Source organism: Doryrhamphus excisus, linkage group LG5, assembly GCF_037039965.1.
Source record: "Doryrhamphus excisus strain RoL-2023G ecotype Guam linkage group LG5, RoL_Dexc_Guam_v1.1, whole genome shotgun sequence".
In the NCBI taxonomy this organism is placed as follows: domain Eukaryota; kingdom Metazoa; phylum Chordata; class Actinopteri; order Syngnathiformes; family Syngnathidae; genus Doryrhamphus; species Doryrhamphus excisus.
In genome coordinates this window covers 4610961-4626304 of record NC_136361.1, presented here as the reverse complement: position 1 = coordinate 4626304, position 15344 = coordinate 4610961, and the positions used below count along the sequence as shown (strand labels likewise).

General features: G+C 38.2%; 1 protein-coding gene across 4 annotated transcripts in view; it reads left to right on the top strand.

Moving 5' to 3' along the window:
* The window catches only part of tpk1 (thiamin pyrophosphokinase 1), a 72743-nt gene that overhangs the window by 56225 nt on the left and 1174 nt on the right, over positions 1-15344 (top strand). The gene's annotated exons all lie outside the window — the stretch shown is intronic.

Sequence of the window (15344 nt, the reverse complement as noted above, 5' to 3'; positions counted from 1 at the left end):
GAAACCGGAGTACCCGGAGAAAACCTTGTAAACTCCACACAGAGATGGCCGAGGGCGGAATTGAACTCGGGTCTCCTAGCTGTGAGGTCTGCGTGCTAACTACTGTTTATGACCTTCTAAATATGATTTTTTTAGCGTAATTTAGAGCCTTTTAGACATGAAATAACACCCCTATAGTCACTTTTATATGTTTTACCCAATATAGTATACATTGATTGATTCATTCATTTTCTACCACTTATCCTCACAAGGGTCTCAGGGGGTGCTGGAGCCTATCCCAGCTGTCTTCGGGCGAGAGGCGGGGTACAGACTGGACTGGTCACTAGCCAATCACAGGGCAAATATAGAAACAATTATTATTTATTATTATTATTACTTCTTGGGTTTTTAGGACTCATTCAGTGCCATCTTCTCTGATTTTGGATCGACATTTGCAATCAAAATAACGGTTCTAACACATCGATTGTTCCACCTACAATAACACTCTACTCCTCTCTAATGAACATTATTCCCCCTTGACAAGCTAATAAGCTAATAAGCTAAATAGCGACAAGAGTTGCCATCACGTCACTCAGCCCTGACAAACAACCATAAATGAATACAAGTTTAGATTTTTAAAAATATATACTTTAATGTTTTCCCATAATGCATTTCGTTCAAGCAACACATTTCATTGGTTCCTGCCAGGGCGCTGCGATGATGTCAGCCTCCCTCTGGGCTCCTCTGGCTTCCTCTGGTAGACAGAGGCAACATTGCAGCACCCATCTATCAATTTTCTATGCCGCTTGTCCTCTTTTTATTTTAAACTCATATTGGTACTTATATTGTATATTTCCTAGCTAACTTTGGAGTGTTGAGTTGCTGTGTGATGACTTTAGCCTTATTTGTATAAGGCTTTGAATGAAAATATATATACAGTACAAGTTGTTGACAATGAATACATATCATCTTTGCTGGCTTCATCAATAATTCATAGAAATTAATAATTGGCCAGGCCCTTGACAAGCTAATAAGCTAATAAGCTAAGTAGCGACGAGAGTTGCCATCACGTCACTCGCTCAGCCCTGATGAAGAACCATAAATGAATACGAGTTTAGAATTTTAATATATATACTTTAACGTTTTCCCATAATGCATTTCGTCCAAGCAACACATTTCATTGGTTCCTCCCAAAGCGCTGCGATGATGTCAGCCTCCCTCTGGGCTCTGCAGCACCTCTGCTGCCTACCCATCTATCAATTTTCTATGCCGCTCGTCCTCTTTTTATTTTAAACTCATATTGGTACTTGTATTGTATATTTCCTAGCTAACTTTGGAGTGTTGGGTTGCTGTGTGATGACTTTAGCCTTATCCAAATAAGACTAAAGGCTTTGAATGAAAATATATATACAGTACAATTTGTTGACAATGAATAAATATCATCTTTGCTGGCTTCATCAATAATTCATAGAAATTAATAATTGGCCAGGCCCTTGACAAGCTAATAAGCTAAATAGCGACGAGAGTTGCCATCACGTCACTCGCTCAGCCCTGACGAAGAACCATAAATGAATACGAGTTTAGAATTTTAAATATATATACTTTAACGTTTTCCCATAATGCATTTCGTCCAAGCAACACATTTCATTGGTTCCTCCCGGAGCGCTGCGATGATGTCAGCCTCCCTCTGGGCTCTGCAGCACCTCTGCTGCCTACCCATCTATCAATTTTCTATGCCGCTTGTCCTCTTTTTATTTTAAACTCATATTGGTACTTGTATTGTATATTTCCTAGCTAACTTTGGAGTGTTGGGTTGCTGTGTGATGACTTTAGCCTTATACAAATAAGGCTAAAGGCTTTGAATGAAAATATATATACAGTACAATTTGTTGACAATGAATAAATATCATCTTTGCTGGCTTCATCAATAATTCATAGAAATTAATAATTGGCCAGGCCCTTGACAAGCTAATAAGCTAATAAGCTAAATAGCGACGAGAGTTGTCATCACGTCACTCGCTCAGCCCTGACGAAGAACCATAAATGAATACGAGTTTAGAATTTTAAATATATATACTTTAACGTTTTCCCATAATGCATTTCGTCCAAGCAACACATTTCATTGGTTCCTCCCGGAGCGCTGCGATGATGTCAGCCTCCCTCTGGGCTCTGCAGCACCTCTGCTGCCTACCCATCTATCAATTTTCTATGCCGCTTGTCCTCTTTTTATTTTAAACTCATATTGGTACTTGTATTGTATATTTCCTAGCTAACTTTGGAGTGTTGGGTTGCTGTGTGATGACTTTAGCCTTATACAAATAAGGCTAAAGGCTTTGAATGAAAATATATATACAGTACAATTTGTTGACAATGAATAAATATCATCTTTGCTGGCTTCATCAATAATTCATAGAAATTAATAATTGGCCAGGCCCTTGACAAGCTAATAAGCTAATAAGCTAAATAGCGACGAGAGTTGCCATCACGTCACTCGCTCAGCCCTGACGAAGAACCATAAATGAATACGAGTTTAGAATTTTAACGTTTTCCCATAATGCATTTCGTCCAAGCAACACATTTCATTGGTTCCTCCCGGAGCGCTGCGAAGGCTTTGAATGAAAATATATATACAGTACAATTTGTTGACAATGAATAAATATCATCTTTGCTGGCTTCATCAATAATTCCACACAATCATCTAATTAATAATTAGCCAGTTGATTATTATGAATGGAAATTATTATATAAGAAGACCCGGTCAGGCTCTATGCCATTCTTGCGTGACATAAAGGCTTTGAAAATCCAATGAAATGCCTCCCTCACTTGTGTTCAAAGCTTTACGGTGATTAAAAATACATGCTCTTTCTACAAAGAAAGAGTTTTGGGCTGCTCATCACAGCCTCGCTGGGCCCGAGGAGACATTTTGCCTGCTTGCATCAGACAGGAGCGTATTAAAATATTTGCCTCATGTAAAAGTTCCGCATCAGATCCCGTTGTCTTGAGTCAATGCTGAGACGACTTGTAAGTTATTGGGGGAGATTTCCCTCCAGCGTTCAGAAAAAGCTGAAAAACTCGTAGCAAATGAGTTTGTACTCGACGGGTTGCAACGCGTGACAGAACTAGAGCGTAGAAAAATTGATTACAACCTAATAAACATTATTAGAGCACTCTAGACATAAAATAACACCCCTATAGTAATTCAGACCTGCAACAGAAGCCTGTCGTAGATCAAATCTGATGTTTGTGTGCCTCACCAAACATTACAGTAACATTACTGACATGATTTATTAATATATTTGTGAAAAAACATGTTAGAGTGAAGACGCAAAATTTTAACCCTGAAATGCCGAGGATGATTTAATAATATAGTATTGAGAGGTTGTGATTGTTCGGCTTGCAGAACATTATTTTTGGGGTTTTTATGACTCATTCAATGCCATCTCCTCTGATTTTGGATCGACATTTGCAATAAAAATGATGGTTCTAACACATTGATTGTTCCAATAAATGAATAAGAAAAAGAATTTTAGAAATTAAAAAATATATACTTTAACGTTTTCCCATAGTGCTTTTTTCCAAGCAAAGCATTTCATTGGTGCCTGCCGAGGCGCTGCGATGATATCAGCCTCCCTCTGGGCTCCTCTGGCTTCCTCTGGTGGACAGAGGCAACATTGCAGCACCTCTGCAGCCACCCATCTATCAATTTTCTATGCCGCTTGTCCTCTTTTTATTTTAAACTCATATTGGTACTTATATTGTATATTTCCTAGCTACCATTGGAGTGTTGGGTTGCTGTGTGATGACTTTAGCCTTATTTGTGTAAGGCTTTAAATGAAAATATATATACAGTACAATTTGTTGACAATGAATAAATATCATCTTTGCTGGCTTCATCAATAATTCATAGAAATTAATAATTGGCCAGACCCTTGACAAGCTAATAAGCTAAATAGCGACAAGAGTTGCCATCACGTCACTCGCTTAGCCCTGAAGTAACTATAAATCAATAAGAGTTTAGAATTTTAAAAATATATACTTTAACATTTTCCCATAATGCATTTTGTCCTAGCAACACATTTCATTGGTTCCTGCTGGGGAGCTGCGATGATATCAGCCTCCCTCAATACTACAGCACCTCTGCAGCCACCCATCTATGCCGCTTGTCCTCTTTTTATTTTAAACTCATATTGGTACTTGTATTGTATATTTCCTAGCTACCTTTGGAGTGTTGGGTTGCTGTGTGATGACTTTAGCCTTATTTGTAAAATGATACTGTGAATCAGACTGTTCTATTTATGAAAAATTCCTTGAACTTTTCGGAACTAATTAAAGAAAATCCGAGGTCCTTGTGTCGGCAGGTCTGTTATATCACATGTTGACTATTTTATGTGCGTGTTTAATAATTCACACCGTTGTAGCGTTAGATTAGACGTAGTATGCATACGCGATGACACAGCTAAGCCGCGCTTGCAGTTGGTGGATGAAAATTTGTCCGTTCTCGTTTTTTTTTTTTTTTTGTCAGGGGTGCTGATGAGTTTCTCATCTATAAATAAAAGAACGCGGTTGCAAACACGGGGAGAGTAAAAGCCATGAGTATGTTTGCGAGATGAATAGTTTACTGCAACCTGAAGGCTTAAGTGTTGCTTTATAAAACATTGCGGAGTAACTCTTGTTGAATTAGCTGGCTGACACGAGACATGACTTGACTGACGCCGTACGCTTGTCTGCATGATAAACGTAAAGTGAAAGTTTATGCTACGTGTGTACAAGCTAAATCAATCCCTTCTATTTTTAGCACAAAATCTCTTGTCCCAGATGTGTTTTTCATAACATAGTAGAGTTCGGAGACCAGACAAAGACTTGAATGAAAATATATATACAGTACAATTTGTTGACAATTAATAAATATCATCTTTGCTGGCTTCATCAATAATTCATGGAAATTAATAATTGTCCAGGCCCTTGACAAGCTAATAAGCTAAATAGCGACGAGAGTTGCCATCACGGCTAATATGAGTTTAGAATTTTTAAAATATATATATTTAACGTTTTCCCATAATAAATTTCGTCCAAGCAAAGCATTTCATTGGTGCCTGCCGGGGCGCTGCGATGATATCAGCCTCCCTCTGGGCTCCTCTAGCTTCCTCTGGTGAACAGAGGCAACATTGCAGCACCTCTGCAGCCACCCATCTATCCATCTTTTTATTTTAAACTCATATTGGTACTTATATTGTATATTTCCTAGCTACCTTTGGAGTGTTGGGTTGCTGTGTGATGACTTTAGCCTTATTTGTATAAGGCTTTGAATGAAAATATATATACAGTACAATTTGTTGACAATGAATAAATATCATCTTTGCTGGCTTCATCAATAATTCATAGAAATTAATAATTGGCCAGGCCCTTGACAAGCTAATAAGCTAAATAGCGACGAGAGTTGCCATCACGTCACTCGCTCAGCCCTGACGAAGAACCATAAATGAATACGAGTTTAGAATTTTTAAAATATATACTTTAACGTTTTCCCATAATAAATTTCGTCCAAACAAAGCATTTCATTGGTGCCTGCCGGGGCGCTGCGATGATATCAGCCTCCCTCTGGGCTCCTCTAGCTTCCTCTGGTGGACAGAGGCAATATTGCAGCACCTCTGCAGCCACCCATCTAGCAATTTTCTATGCCGCTTGTCCTCTTTTTATTTTAAACTCATATTGGTACTTGTATTGTATATTTCCTAGCTACCTTTGGAGTGTTGGGTTGCTGTGGGATGACTTTAGCCTTATATGTATAAGGCTTTGAATGAAAATATATATACAGTACAATTTGTTGATGATGAATAAATATCATCTTTGCTGGCTTCATCAATAATTCATAGAAATTAATAATTGTCCAGGCCCTTGAAAAGCTAATAAGCTAAATAGCGACGAGAGTTGCCATCACGTCACTCGCTCAGCCCTGACGAAGAACCATAAATGAATACGAGTTTAGAATTTTTAAAATATATACTTTAACGTTTTCCCATAATAAATTTCGTCCAAGAAAAGCATTTCATTGGTGCCTGCCGGGGCGCTGCGATGATATCAGCCTCCCTCTGGGCTCCTCTAGCTTCCTCTGGTGGACAGAGGCAATATTGCAGCACCTCTGCAGCCACCCATCTATCAATTTTCTATGCCGCTTGTCCTCTTTTTATTTTAAACTCATATTGGTACTTGTATTGTATATTTCCTAGCTACCTTTGGAGTGTTGGGTTGCTGTGTGATGACTTTAGCCTTATTTGTATAAGGCTTTGAATGAAAATATATATACAGTACAATTTGTTGACAATGAATAAATATCATCTTTGCTGGCTTCATCAATAATTCATAGAAATTAATAATTGTCCAGGCCCTTGACAAGCTAATAAGCTAAATAGCGACGAGAGTTGCCATCACGTCACTCGCTCAGCCCTGACAAAGAACCATAAATGAATATGAGTTTAGAATTTTTAAAATATATACTTTAACGTTTTCCCATAATGCATTTTGTCCAACATATTTCATTGATTCCTGCCGGGGCGCTGCGATGATATCAGCCTCCCTCTGGGCTCCTCAGACTCTGGTGGACAGAGGCAACATTGCAGCACCTCTGCAGCCATCCATCTATGCCGCTTGTCCTATTTTTTATTTTAAACTCATATCGGTACTTGTATTGTATATTTCCTAGCTAACTTTGGGGTGTTGGGTTGCTGTGTGATGACTTTAGCTTTATTTGTAACTCAGACAAAGACTTATCATGCAACGTCAACAGCCCCTGTTGCGTGCATGAAAAGTGTTACAAACATAAAAGATGACACGACACCATGTTTTGTCATGTTCGGTTAAACGTAGCAAAGATCTTTGCACCGTAAAGACCCTCGCCTCTTGACATGAGGAATATATATCTGGCTTGTACCATCAAGTCGATTGTGTTTTGAGGAGAGACGCAGGCCGTTTAAAGAGGCCGTGGATGACCACGGCTCAAAAGGCTCTTTGTCGGGGGAGCGCTGTCTAATAAAAGGACTGCACTGCGGTAATGATACTAAAGGAGGGAGAGTGTACTACTAAATAATGAAGAGACTGCAGTGTGGCAAAGGTAACAATGTAGGAGGCCAACGTACAAGTTTATAATGAAGTCACTGCAGTGGAGTTCGATACCGTCTTACTTCCTGTCAATAGCCACGTTTACATGAGGAGTTTTTTCTCTTTACGAATGACCTTTCCGAAAGCATGTCCAAACTTTTGACCTATACTGTATGTTGCTATCTGCCTTGGTTAGACTCTGACTTTATTCAGTGACTTTATTAAGAACAAGAGTTGCCATCACGTCACTCGCTCAGCCCTGACGAGAAATCAATAAATCAATAATAGTTTGGAATTTTAAAAATATATACTTTAACGTTTTCCCATAATGCATTTCGTCCAAGCAAATCATTACATTGGTGCCTGCCGGGGTGCTGCGATTATGTCAGTCTCCCTCTGGGCTCCTCTGGCTTCCTTTGGTGGACAGAGGCAACATTGCAGCCACCCATCTATCAATTTTCTATGCCGCTTGTCCTCTTTTAATTTTAAACTCATATTGGTACTGATATTTTACTAGTTTTGGAGTGTTGGGTTGCTGTGTGATGACTTTAGCCTTTATTTAGTGACTTTGAAGATGCTAATCCTAACGATTATGCTAACAGCCACGTTTTTTTTCTTCTCTTGATTAGTCGTTAGCATGAAGCCACGCCGCGCTCTCGCAAGGGTGGTTGCTTAATTGGCACTGCCTACAGTAACACGTTTGAGACCCCTGCCAATTTATTTGCCTCATTCCCTGTCCTTTTTTTGAATTGCATTGCCCTTGCTGCCCAACCCCCCAACCCCCACATGACATTGGGTGTCTTCGAGTCCCTGAAGGACCCACAACAAAGCGGCAGATGCAGTTGTGGGTCCCTTAAATCAGATGCTTGGACTTGACCTGCCAGTACCAGTACCTCGACTTGGACTTTGACACCAATGACTCAGGACTTGACTCAGAATTCAGTCTGATGACTTGAAAATTTTTATTTATTTGATACCATTTATACGTTTTTATAAACCGTTTTCAAAAGATGTCAATTTTACAGCAGTGGAGCCATAAAAACAAAAAATAATTATTAATTATTATTAATTATAATTAATATATATCATAATAAATAATTATAATTTATTATTATATGATATAATAATTATGTATTATTATATAATTAATTGTTATATTAATAAATACATTTTATTATGACATAAACAACCCTTTTGTGTTGGTTATGTTGTGGTATAGAGATAGCTATATGAGCTTTGTATATCTTTTCGTTTTAGTCGGGAACTGATATTTTCCTGAAACTTACCTTTGTAACATGTTTTCTGGTTAAAGATGGGGGTGCTGGAGCCTATCCCAGCTGTCTTGGGGAGAGACCCTGGTACACCCTGGACTGGTGGCCAGCCAATCACAGGGCACATATAGACAAACAACCATTCACACTCACATTCATACCTATGGATAAATTTGGAGTCGCTAATTAACCTAGCATGTGTTTGGAATGTGGGAGAAAACCTTGTCAACTTCACACAGAGATGGCCGAGGGTGGGTTTGAACTTGGGTCTCCTAGCTGTGAGGTCTGCGTGCTAACCACTCGACCGCCGTGCAGCCCGAAATCCTGTTTATGACCTTCTAAATACGTTTTTTTAGCATAATTTAGAGCCCTTTAGACATGAAATAACACCCCTATAGTCACTTTTACATCTTTTACCCAATATAGTATACATTCATTCATTCATTCATTTTCTACCGCTTATCCTCACGCGAGTCGCGGGGTGCTGGAGCCTATCCCAGCTGTCTTCGGGCGAGAGGCGGGGTACACCCTGGACTGGTGGCCAGCCAATCACAGGACACATATAGACAAACAACCATTCACACTCACATTCATACCTATGGATAATTTACTAGCCTTTACTAATCTACTAGCTGTGAGGTCTGTACGCTAACCACTAGACTGCTGTGCAGCTTATCTTTTGGAGACAATTTGGAGTCGCTAATTAACCTAGTTATGTTTTTGGAATGTGGGAGGAAAACCGGAGTACCCGGAGAAAACCCACGCATGCACGGGGAGAACATGCAAACTCCACACAGAAATGGAATTGAACTAGGGTCTCCTAGCTGTGAGGAGTGCATGCTAACCACTCGTCTGCTGTGAAAATGCTTATTTGAAGCAAAAAATAAGTAAATATTAATAGTAATAATAGACTTTATTCAACCCGGAACAGCACTGTGTATTAATATCGTGTATATTTAAAAAAAAACACAATATCTTATAACATTTAATCAAGGTTGGCAGGTATGGGATTGGCTCTTTTTTACTTTTTTTTTTTTTTTTTTGCCGTGATGTTCACAGATTCTTTTCCCCAGCTGTAGGAAAAGCACTTTGTGTAACTCCGGAGTAATAAATCATATTTTTTTTATTTTTTTTCTGCAGACATGCTGCTGCTGAGATGAAGCATTACAGCTGATCTTTGTGTTGACTATTCAAGTAGCATTTTGTTATGATGGCGAGTTTTATCTCTTTGTCAAACAGCTAGATGCATATGACACCTCTGGTTCAGTAGCCCAGCCGGAGGCAGACATCTCCGCTCTTTTTAGATCTTTGTATGTGTGTGTGTGTGTGTGTGTGTGTGTGAGAGACGCAAACAAACATTCTGACCTTCTAGTCTTCTATAACTTTTCTTCTTCTACTTTCTTCCCTTCTCCAGCATGGATATGAATCATTTTCTGTCTGCTGTTCAACACGATGCTAAGCCCCACTCGTCTTCTTCCTTTTTTATCCTCCTCTTCTATTTCAGCACCATGAGGGTTGGGTGGGGAAGGAGTTCACCCAAGAGTGGCGCACTCGTGCGCATCCACATGCGCATATTTTCAGCCAAAACCCTTATTAGTTGTAACCTTGCCCCCCCTCCCTCTCCTCTACATGCAGCGAACCCTTCCATCAAGTCGTATTCCCCACAATCACACAACCCTAAACCCCCCCAATCATTGACTTCCCACCAGAGACTGCTTTTCCTATATCTTGAAGGTCAACTTCAGCCACAAACTGTTTTTTTTTTTTTTTTCCACTTGACGCTCCTCGACAAACCCAGCAGCGCCATCATAAACATTTAATGGACGCCGGCTATCGTGGCGAAGCAGATGGTGCTGACACTGCGAGATGCCAGCCCCGGACTTATGTCACGGCCCATCAATAAGAGTATACATAAGGACACTGATGTGATATTTACTGGGGTTCTTCGTGTGAAGAGCCGCTGCTCTAAAACAAACTTAGCTGTACCTGTGATGCAACATTTCGTAAAGTGGATAGGTACCGTAATCCCTCGTGTATTGCGATTAACTGGTTCCAGACCCGACCGTGATAAGTGAATTTCCATTTTTATTATGTATAAATAGAATATTTTTATAACTACAGCACAAAGAACCTGTTCACAACCTTCTAAAAACATGTATTAGAGCCCTCTAGACATGAAATAACACCCCTATAGTCACCGTCACGCAATAAATGTCTACCAAGGGTTAATTAGAGTCAAAACAGTAGCTCATGTTATTATGTTTTATTGTGATTAGTATCATTTTGTTACTTTTGTACAGCTTCTAACATTTTTAGAGACCTCCAGATGTGAAATAACACCCCTATAGTCACCTTCATACAATAAATGTCTACCATGGGTTAACAGTAGCCCATGTTATTATGTTTTAGTGTGATTAGTGTCATTTTTTTTACTTTTTTACAGCTTCTAATATTATTAGAGACCTCCAGATGTTAAATAACACCCCTATAGTCACCTTCACACAATAAATATCTATTACGGGTCAATTACAGTCACAACAGTAGCCCATGTTATTATGTTTTATTGTGATTAGTATCATTTTGTTACTTTTGTACAGCTTCTAACATTATTAGAGACCTCCAGATGTTACATAACACCCCTATAGTCACATTCACACAATTAATGTCTACCATGGGTTAACAGTAGCCCATGTTATTATGTTTTATTGTGATTAGTATACTTTTTTTTATACTTTTATGCAGTTTCTAACATTGTTAGAGCCCTCCAGATGTGAAATAACACCCCTATATTCACCTTCATGCAATAAATGTCTACCACAGGTTAATTACAGTCACAACAGTAGCCCATGTTATTATGTTTTATTGTGATTAATATCATTTGGTTACTTTTGTACAGCTTCTAATATTATTAGAGCTCTCCAGATGTTAAATAGCACCCCTATAGTCACATTCACACAATAAATGTCTACCACAGGTTAATTGCAGTCACAACAGTAGCCCATGTTATTATGTTTTATTGTGATTAATATCATTTTGTTACTTTTGTACAGCTTCTAATATTAGAGACCTCCAGATGTGAAATAGCACCCATATAGTCACTTTTACACTCATATTACCGAATATAGTATGCATAATCATAGTAAATAAGCCATTTATGGCATCACTAAAAGTAGTGCTTACCAATTTCTAAATACATTTCCAACATTATTAGAGATCTCCAGATGTGAAATAGCACCCCTATAGTCACTTTTACACTCATATTACCCAATATAGTAGACATAATAATCATCACTTTTACTACTAGCAACTAAGCGATAAAAATTACATGTAACTTAAAACTGTTATTTCCAAATGTCCGCAAGGTATGCTGGGTAGTCCATCAGCAACAATATGAACTATGGATATCAAGAGTGTGTTAACTCCTTGTTTACTTTTACAGCAACGTTGTTGCATTCGATTACAAAGCATTGTACTGTAGAGCCTTTACCGCGACCCCGAATACCCATAATCCTCCTCTCTTCTGGGTAATTTGTTGTGTAAATACACCCCCCCTTCCTTCCCCCGTACAGAAAACGGGTCCTTTCAGCTGTGGCGTGCTGCAAATGCAATTACAGGCAGCAAACATCCCCATTGTTATCACTGGAGGAGGGTGTGACGCTCATTTGGAGCCCCCGCTATTGATCTGTATCAGCTCTGAGGAGGGGATTACTAATGAAGCCATTTAAAAGGCTCAGTAAAAAAAAACAATGGCAAGACTATTTCCCAAAAGAGACTGAGACTCCGCACTAGACGTTTATTTCATATTTGTCTTCCTCTACTGTGTTTTGGGCTCTGCGAATCGCTCCATTATTAATCCGTTTTATTTCGTTGTGTTTTGTGTCAACTCGGTAACGTAATGCTTGTTTTGGAGTCCATGAAGCAGGGGAAGTTTTTTTGTTGATTGTCTTCGTTCTTTGCTGACTTTGTTCTCTCGTGTTCCCTTTTCTTCCGCAGAAAGACTTTGAAGGGAACCAATAAGTAACCAATAGAGGCCCAACAGTCACAACAGTAGCCCATGTTATTATGTTTTATTGTGATTAGTATCATTTTGTTACTTTTGTACAGCTTCTAACATTATTAGAGACCTCCAGATGTGAAATAACACCCCTATATCCACCTTCACACAATAAATGTCTACCACGGGTTAATTACAGTCTCAACTGTAGCCCATGTTATTATGTTTTATTGTGATTAGTATAATTTTGTTACTTTTGTACAGCTTCTAACATTATTAGAGCCCTCCAGATGTGAAATAACACCCCTATAGTCACCTTCACATAATAAATGTGTGCCATGGGTTAATTAGCGTCACAACAGTAGCCCAAGTTATTATGTTTTATTGTGATTAGTATCATTTTGTTACTTTTGTACAGCTTATAACATTATAGAGACCTCCAGATGTGAAATAACACCCCTATAGTCACCTTCACACAATAAATGTCTACAACGGGTTAATTACAGTCACAACAGTAGCCCATGTTATTATGTTTTATTGTGATTAGTATCATTTTTTTACTTTTGTACAGCTTCTAACATTATTAGAGACCTCCAGATGTGAAATAACACCCCTATAGTCACCTTCATACAATAAATGTCTACCATGGGTTAACAGTAGCCCATGTTATTATGTTTTATTGTGATTAGTATACTTTTTTTATACTTTTATGCAGTTTCTAACATTGTTAGAGCCCTCCAGATGTGAAATAACACCCCTATATTCACCTTCACGCAATAAATGTCTACCACAGGTTAATTACAGTCACAACAGTAGCCCATGTTGTTATGTTTTATTGTGATTAGTATCATTTTGTTTCTTTTGTACAGCTTCTAACATTTTTAGAGACCTCCAGATGTGAAATAACACCCCTATAGTCACCTTCATACAATAAATGTCTACCATGGGTTAACAGTAGCCCATGTTATTATGTTTTATTGTGAATACTATCTTTTTTTTTACTTTTTACAGCTTCTGACATTATTAGAGCCCTCCATATGTGAAATAGCACCCCTATAGTCACCTTCACACAATAAATGTCTACCATGGGTTAATTACAGTCACAACAGTAGCCCATGTTATTATGTTTTATTGTGATTAGTATCATTTTGTTACTTTTGTACAGCTTCTAACATTATTAGAGACCTCCAGATGTGAAATAGCACCCCTATAGTCACCTTTACACTCATATTACCCAATATAGTAGACATAATCATAGAAAATAAGCCATTTATGACATCACTAAGAGTAGTGCTTACCATTTTCTAAATACATTTCCAACATTATTAGAGACATCCAGATATGAAATAGCACCCCTACAGTCACTTTTACACTCATATTACCCAATATAGTAGACATAATCATAGAAATTGTGTTTATTATTATGTGAACTATTATTACTATACTATACTATTATTTATTATTATTGTGTTTTATTATGATGATGATTATTAGTAAAATAGAAGTAATGATATTTCCATTGCATAATTTCTTGCGCAATATCGCCGTAAGTAACCAATAGAGGCCCGAGTCTCGTCTAAAAATGTACTCTACTAGACCGCTCAACATTTGAACCGATTGACAGGCCAGAAATTGCTTTGTGAATCTAATTTGCTGCAAACATGCAAGAGTAGTCCCCACTGATAAAAAGTAAATTAAAGTGATTGTCTTATGTCGTTTGGCCCGTCTTGTATTAGACACAGTCCAACACTCCCACACTCAGGGGTGCTCCTCTGCTCAAATTGCTCACGGCAAATGGCGTGTGAACAAATGTAATGCTAAATGGAATAGTGGCACGCAACCGCTGTTACAGTTTATCAAATATTTTGCATGAGTAAGCCCAACCCCCCCCCAGCTTTGACCCCACAAAAAAAAAACAGGAATGTAGTTTTGCATTGCTTTCCTTGTTAACTCTTGCGCTTCCTGGTGTGGCCACTTGAGGTCACTGTTTGACCGTTCTGTCACTTCCGCCTTGAAACAAGCTATTTTGTATATTTTCGCCATAGTTTCGATTTTAAATCTGAATTTAAGATTATATACACTCGGAAAAAGTTTGTTTATGAACACGTTGTAATTCTATATGTAGGTTTTTGGGTTTTTAAAGTGATATTGCCGGAAAGCGACTCCATTTGGACAACTGGTTTGACCACTTGAGGTCACTTCCGCCTTAAAACATAAGCAATTTTGTATATTTTCGCGATAGTTTCGATTTTAAATCTGAATTTAAGATTATATACACTCAGAAAACGTTTTTTTATGAACACGTTGTAATTCTATGTATAAGTTGTTGGCTTGTTAAAGTGATATTGCCTGAAAGCGACTCCCTTTAGACACATTGTTTGACCACTTGAGGTCATTTCCGCCTTAAAACATAAGCAATTTTGTATATTTTCGCGATAGTTTCGATTTTAAATCTGAATTCAAGATTATATACACTCAGAAAACGTTTGTTTATGAACACGTTGTAATTCTATGTATAAGTTGTTGGCTTGTTAAAGTGATATTGCCTGAAAGCGACTCCCTTTAGACACATTGTTTGACCACTTGAGGTCACTTCCGCCTTAAAACATAAGCAGTTTTGTATATTTTCGCGATAGTTTCGATTTTAAATCTGAATTTAAGATTATATACACTCAGAAAAAGTTTGCTTATGAACACGCTGTAATTCTATATATAGGTTGTTGGCTTTTTAAAGTGATATTGCTGGAAAGCGACTCCATTTGGACACCTGGTTTGACCACTTGAGGTCACTTCCGCCTTAAAACATAAGCAGTTTTGTATATTTTTGCGATAGTTTCGATTTTAAATCTGTACTTGTGATTATATACACTCATAAGACGCTTGCTTATGAACACGCTGTAATTCTATATATAGGTTGTTGGCTTTTTAAAGTGATATTGCTGGAAAGCGACTCCATTTGGACAACTGGTTTGAACACTTGAGGTCACTGTTTGACCGTTCTGTCA